The sequence below is a fragment of the Triticum dicoccoides genome, chromosome 6B (assembly GCF_002162155.2).
Source record: "Triticum dicoccoides isolate Atlit2015 ecotype Zavitan chromosome 6B, WEW_v2.0, whole genome shotgun sequence".
In the NCBI taxonomy this organism is placed as follows: domain Eukaryota; kingdom Viridiplantae; phylum Streptophyta; class Magnoliopsida; order Poales; family Poaceae; genus Triticum; species Triticum dicoccoides.
The window spans coordinates 261,890,663-261,898,068 of record NC_041391.1 but is presented as its reverse complement, the minus strand read 5'-3'; the positions used below and the strand labels follow the sequence as shown (position 1 = coordinate 261,898,068).

At 45.9% G+C, this 7,406-nt stretch overlaps 1 long non-coding RNA gene across 2 annotated transcripts; it reads right to left on the bottom strand.

The window, feature by feature from the left end:
- Window positions 1-1,160: 1,160 nt before the first annotated feature.
- Window positions 1,161-4,374, bottom strand: LOC119325143. 2 transcript variants are annotated; one of them, XR_005157356.1, is made up of 3 exons: window positions 3,831-4,374; window positions 3,657-3,702; window positions 1,161-1,530 (listed from the first exon to the last, which is right to left on the bottom strand). It is a non-coding gene; the product is annotated as an uncharacterized LOC119325143 (long non-coding RNA). The 2 variants fall into 2 exon arrangements; XR_005157357.1 differs by having other exon boundaries at window positions 1,161-3,702; window positions 3,831-4,009; window positions 4,149-4,374.
- Window positions 4,375-7,406: the final 3,032 nt, after the last annotated feature.

The window sequence follows — 7,406 nt, the reverse complement described above, 5'->3', positions numbered from 1 at the left end:
CAAGGCACTGTAAAACTGAATACGAATGCAGCTTTTGTGGCTGAAATAGGCGTGGGTGCTGCTGGAGTTATAGCCAGAGATGACAGGGGCATAGTGATCTTCACAGAAACTAGAGGTCTGCCTCCCAGCAGAGGAGTGGACGAGGCAGAAGCTAGAGCTGCTCTGGTCGGCCTACACTCTCTGGCTGGCTTGTATAATGGGCGAGTAATACTTGAGGTGGACATCATAGCGATAGTGAAGGAGGTACAGGCACAAACCCAACCTCGCTCTACCAGTTACGGACTCATAATGGACATCAAGCGGGAGATGGAAAGGTTCTCTGCATGTGATATCAGGCATGTGAAGCGATGCAATAACATCATGGCGCACGAACTGGCTGCTTTGCACAGAGCGCCCGGCGACCAGATGCTAATTGCAGACGTCCCAGCTTGTCTACAACATCTGATGGCAAATGAACGAACTGCACGCTGAGTAGCTGAGCTGCTCTAGTTCTCAAAAAATAAATAAAAATGAATTAGGTGTGTATGGATGATGGTGGAGACAGAAGCACAGCTGGTTGAGCAAGCATTAAACAGGCATGCACCTGATTTCTCCAAGGAAGCCCAGGCGATAGAAGACATCAAAGTACAGGCCAAACTCTGGTTCACCTCATGTGAGTTTCTCCACTGTAAGCTTGTTGCAAATGTGCCTGCCCACTCTAGCGCAATTAGGTTTAAATCTCCATGATGGAGACGGTCTTGTGTTTGATGATAATGTTTCAGCCATTGTAGCTGATGTTGTATCAGGCGATGTAGCCCAGACTGTTTCGTAATAAAGCTTTGTGCTTGCCCTAAAAAAAATCCTGTAGTTCAATACATATTAGTTCCTTTCTCTAGTATAATAACAGTTAATGTTGTATCATCAATCGTTCAGTGCTCAACCTTGTCGTGATAACATATTATTCAGTAAACGAGCTTCTCGACTCGTTTTTTTGGGTTTTGAACTTGGTCTACTACCTCTGTACAAAATATAAGACGTTTTTGCAGTTCAATTGGTAGAGGGAGTATTAAACTGGCCCTGCTGAATCTAGGTAACATTACAATTTGGAGCAGTGGCTTCCTGGAATCAATGCGTAAACTCAGAGATTGTGTCTAGCTTTGCAAGCTCATCGGCAATATTGTTACAGGCGTGGAAGTATAAAAGCGACTGATCAAACTGACAAAGACTCATATGATCCATCTAACATACAAATATACATGATGTACCGATATGTGAATAAGTGACAAGTTAACCATTTAGTCTTAGTGCAAACGATCCACGACTAGGAGTATTGAAATGTGACAGAATTGGCAGCTGAAAGAGGAGGCAATGGCAACATAATATGCGGTGACAGGTCCCTGGCAGCAGCCACAGCTGAAATGGCTGCGGCAGGCCCAGGCACACAATTCCGGCATGAGACTGGCAGCGCCCCACACCGGCAGTAGGTGACAATGTTCCAAATCGTCCATTACGCGCCCAACATTTCGTGCACTTGCCTTGTAAGCTTCTGAACTGCTCAAGATACAAGAAAGTGCTATCAAAACTGCCACAAACCTGACAATATGTGACTATCATTTAACATAAATACGACAAATATGTTAAGATGGTCTTTGAAATATCTTACAAACTGGTTATCATTCACAGAGAGCAGCCGCAGTGAATCTGCATTAGCGCATTCTTTCAGTACAAGTCTCAAATCACTCTTAGATAAGACAAGTCATTACTTACCATCCCAGCCATTCTTGGAGGAACAAGACAAGAGTGAATCACACCATTTCGTCCCCATAATTTTTGCTACTAATGGTCGTCAAACATCTAGTAACTGATTTAGGAATCAAATACATATGACGAAATTCAGCAGAAAATTATGTAATGATTTGTGCTCAGCTACTTATACAACATTTTGAATGTCAGGTTTGGCAGGAAGAGCAAAAACCATTACTACTGTACTTGAGAAAACAGAATGCCAGACAACATGCTGTCCCAGTAGGATAAGAGATGTGTCTAAACGGTGACAATGCAAAGAATATTGTACTTACCTTGCAAAAGTTAAGATCAGGGGAAGGATGGACAGATGAACATGACTTCTTCCATCTCATTGTAAAACCAAGCTCTTGGCTGGCACTCGAAGAAGGGATCAAAAAACAATTCTACTACCTACCTTGTAAATGCAGCAATGAAGGAGGATGCAACCAAAGCGATTTACAGCACCGGATCATCACAATTTCCACAAGGGCCGAGTCTTATTTTTAACTAAACGCTGGTGAGGCTAGCAATGTTTCAAGTAATTAACCGTAGTTAATACGGAGCGATTAGTAGACAACAAGCCGTTTTGATTCGCCTTGTCCGTTTGGTCGGAGGGTGGTTAGTTAGTATGACAAATGCAATAATTCAGATGAAGACATTTTGTTGTCCTATACGGAAGGTTTCACGGAGAGCTAGCACATATTTTGTCATCATTGTGCCATTTTCTTAGATACAGAGGCAGGACAGTCCAAGAAACTCGTTAAGAGTACCAAACCTGGAAGAATTTTACTTGTCTTGAGGTTTTCTAAGAAAACACTATGCGCAGAACTGGACTGATCTTGTCTCTTAGACTCTTGCCATGGCATAGATTAAGGACGGTCTGAAATTCAGAACACCATTTAGGTTGGTGACCATTTTTCGAAATAGATAGATGCATTACCCAAGATGCATTACAGTGACATGATTTGATTATTCTTATGACATAGTACCAAGGAAGAATTGATGCCTTTGATTTTTAGTTTCGTAGACGATCATGGCCTAACAGTTCAGGGACAGTGAATTATTATGACACAGTAATTCATTCTTCTAACAAGGAATAGGAGCATCTCTAGTTTCACCCTCTCAAGGAAAATGGACACGGCAAATTATTCTAAATGTGATATAGTACTGCATCATCTCACTGGAAATTTAGCTGGTTTTGCTGTCAAACTGCACTAGAAAATTGAATGGAAATTTTGTAATTTTCAGCAGCCAATCACGTCTGGTTTGTTAATACTCCCTCCGTCCCAAAATTACTGCACTAGAAAATTGAATGAAAATCGTATCAGCACTGGATCATCCTCTCATTTATCCTGAGAACAAGGGTCAACTACACATGCAAGAATCAATGGAATATCGTATCAGCACTGCACTGCATTCTCAACTAAACCAGCCCAACAAGAATAAGAAAGAATTGCAAGAGAAGATCACATGATAAGGGGAAAAAGAAGATCGTTTTTACTCCGGCCAGCTCCGGGGTTAGCTGCATTAGAGGCAGAGTGGGGGACCAACGTGTGGCGGCGGTGGCCGGCATCGGCAGCTGCGCCGACGCGTTTGGGACTTTCATGAACACATTTGAGAGAAAGAATGGATTACTGGATGTAGGCATTCGTACACAGTGAACTCCCACTGATCATGTTTTAGTGTGCAAAAAACATGCCATGTACAAAGTGAATGAAAGCTGTTAAAATACTCTATTGAAAACTATTCGACAAAACAAGAAATTATGTAGATTCAGTGAGCGACACTCATGATCCCATATACACTACTGTATTCACAAGCAGCAGCAGCAGCAACAACACGAGCAACAATATTCAAAAGTATTGGTTATGACAGGAGATAAGATGACCTACTCTTTCAGTTGACAGACTCCCCATCAGTTTGACATTTGTTCTTGTTCTGCAAAAAAATAAAAATAAATAGCACATAACTGAGTATAGTTTTGAGTCACAATTTGATGTTTTTTCAGCAACAAACGTAACTATCAGATAGGCAATTAAGTGTAGAAAAAAGCAAGAAACAACAACCTTTGGGTGCAAGCTCCCGTGCAGTCCTATAAGCTTTGCACCATTAGAGCCTGAACAGAGCAATAGCGAGAACTCGGCTATGGCATCACTCATCGCAGCGCCAGTAACACTATGGAGAGAAATGGTGATGTGAGGTAAGCCCTTTGCCTTGGTAGCCAGAAGCTTTGCACGATCAGAACCTGAACAGAGCGAAGATGACGTTATCTATCATGTAATGTTTGCCACAAGTGAGATGAGTTTTTGGGGAATTTGAAGTGGGCCAGTGGGTGGCATGCCGGGCGACTTGCGGAATTGGTCAGCGGCAAAGAGCAGCTTCACCTCGCCGGAGGACAAGGAGGACTTGAGGTAATCCAGGAAGTCGACCATGGCGCAGCGGACGAGGAAGGAGCGGAGGACTTCAGGAGGTCGACCATGGCGCAGCGGACGGGGAAGGGGCGGAGGAGGCCGGGGACGGGCATGTCCAAGCGAGGAGGAGTGGATCCCATCGACGGCGCGGGCGGAAGAGGAGCGGCGGCGCGGGAGGGTGGGAGCCATTTGAGCGTCGTGGGTGTGGTTAGAGGAGACGGCTGGATCGGGTAAGGAATATTCCAAACTATATGACGGATCTACCCTTTGAAAAACTAGTGGTCTCATCAAAAAATTGTAATGGTCCCATCGTTATTTGTAATTTTCCATAATTTTAGTTTTCTAACTCCCCGTAACTCTTATTTATTCATCGTTGGAATAGGGTGGATGGATGACTCGTAAAATCGCCAATCACCGTAACGGTTGTAGAAATGTTTATCCAGCATACTCAAGCCTAATATTTACAGCCTAGTATACAAGTATAAATAACACAAAGAGTATAGAAACTTCTTTTCAACTTCATCGGCTAGGTATTGTTCCCCTGGAATATACATACCATTTCTCCGTAGCAGCATACAATTCTGTTATAAATAAATAATCTGAATAACTATAGTGACTTAAAGTATATGGCTTTTCAAATGACCTATGCTCAAGGTGAAGCAAATGGTTGCAGAAAAAATAGTTTATTTCCAAAAAAGATTCGAAATCAAGTAAAAACAAGTTTTTAAGATTCCTGTTGTAATCAAGTAACTGAAATTGGAACCTTGCAAAAAGAAAAAGTAGTTCCACAACGTGGACGTTCAAGATAATTAACTCGCTGGATGTTATCTCGTTAAAAGATAATTTCATGTGACATGTCTCTAGATTCATCTTCACTAATCAACAAGGCAATAAAGATCACATAGCAGAAATTGTTAAATTTGACAGGATCATCAAGCTTAATCGTGAAGCACATAAGGGGAAGATTATGTTGATAACCTTGGTCCGATTATCCTCGTATTACTCTTGGTAGTAGCGAATTCATGGAGCAATGTTCAGCCCCATTACCACAACACGATCATACATCAAGAATAAACAAAAGCTACTCAGGCATAACAGCAACCCTGTCAGGCATAACCAAAAGCGGAGATTTCACGGCTCCTGCGGTTGGCTGCTGCTGGGCTACGGCTCCTGCGGGGTGGATGGCAGGATGCTGGGCTACAGCTCCTGCGGGGTGGATGGCAGGATGAACCCTTGAGCACGGTCGATGAGTTCACGCTTGCATTCCAAGATTGGTCCAATATGTATATGTTGTAAGTACTTGAACCAAATAATTGTGTATAAACAGAGAAGAGCTTCTAGATTACTACTCCTTCTGTTCCAAATTACTTGCCGCAGAAATGGATGTACCTAGAACTAAAATACATCTAGATACATCCATACCCGCGACAAGTAATTCGGAACGAAGGGAGTACATGACAAAGGTTGCAAAGCAGGATCATACTTTTGGTAAACAATGCATGAACATCCAAGTCGTTCCCCTTTAGTTTTGGACTAGTGCTGTACCAGCCAACAACATGCTTCTTGGCTGCATCCAAAACAACTCATCAGTACACAGCAGAAATAAACCGCACACGGCAAGTCCAACATACCTGATGAGAATTCTAAAACAACATACCGTTGATCCTCTTGAACATGGAGAACTTAGACTCATGGTAATTATGGTGGAGGAACCAGATCCTCAGGTCCTTGTCATCCTCCTCAAACGGCACTGAAAGATCAAACGCCGCCGCAATTCACAAATTCAGCAAACCTCCACCATAAACAGCTCTAAGATCTAATCACGCAAGGGATTCACGCCAGAAAATCTAACTGCAACTAGGCCCCGACAGAGGCGCGGATTCCCTCCGAAAACAGGCGGGGCAGACCCGAAAGGCGCAAACCCTAGCAGCCCACAGACGGGGGCTTCGTTCGCTTACCGGCATAGGAGTTGGTGACGTCGATGTCTGCATTCTAGGAATCGGGTACCCAGACTTGCCTGCCTGCGGTCCACAACGTGGCTTCATCGACAGTCTGGTACGGCCCACTTACAACATCGACAAAAGAAGACCCTCGCGAGGCGGACGATGCCAAGACCTCCAAGGGGAGCGGCCTCCCTAGGCTGGCTCCTGAGTAGCGGAGATTCCTATGCAAGCACTCACCTCATGAGGTTAAGGTGACGCAAGTCATGACGACCAAGGCCAGGCGGGCGCTAGTGGGCGAGAGCAGCAGGTTTCCTCTTCGGTGCTAAGAAGGCAAGCGCAGGCGCGGAGTCCCGAGGAACCAGCCAAATGTTTCCATTCCTGTGCAACAAGACCAAGACTGCCAGGACGGCAGGACGAATGTCATCGCCGAGCCCACCACAGCGTCACGGCCAGAAGCTTTGCAGGCGAAGACCACCTTTCGTCAGGATAAAATGTACTTCTTGTCCCCTTTAACATTGGCCATTGTGGAATCCGTTCCCGCCTTGTTTTGGAGGAAGAGGACCAAGGCCAATATAAATATAGGTTAGCCACCACCATAGGGGGGATCGATCCATCCGAACCCTCACTAGTTCATACCCACACAAGAACTGACCTCCCGAGGTTCTTCTTCCTCTGTACTAGTTCATCCTCAGCCCACCGCGAGGCTAATCCACCACAAAGCAGAAGTAGGGTCTTACACCGCAAGGTGGACCGAACCTGGATAAACTGTCGTGTCTCCTCCCTTTCCCTTCCATCGAGCTAGGCTGTGAGGGCGACGAGTTAGTAGGCTGGAGAGAGCAAGTTCTTCGCACGCACTCTAGTGTTCGAATCTTTCTTGGGTCAGCGGAGCCCTGAATCCGACATTTGGCGCGCCAGGTAAGGGTGCGTCGGAGCCACTCTTTTGTCGGTCGATTCGCCACCGCTCCTCCATTCTCATGGCTGACGCTCGTCGAGTTCACGCTGAGCGTCGGGCTGCCCTCGCCGCCCGCGTCGCCCAGACAGCACCTGCAGGCGACGACGCCCCTCGCTGTTCCCCACCGGCGCCCCACGCCGTCGCGGCCATCCTTGGCGAGCCGTAGGCGCCGGCCATGGATCGCTACATCAAGCAGTTCTTCCGCCAGGTGGGAGCCACCCACGCGCAGCGGGGAGCCCCCCCGGGCTGGGCAGCGCCCAAGGCCGACCTCATCTTCGACTCGAGGGACCACCCCAAGACCACGATCGGTGCCGGCGCGCTCCCCATGCTCTGCAC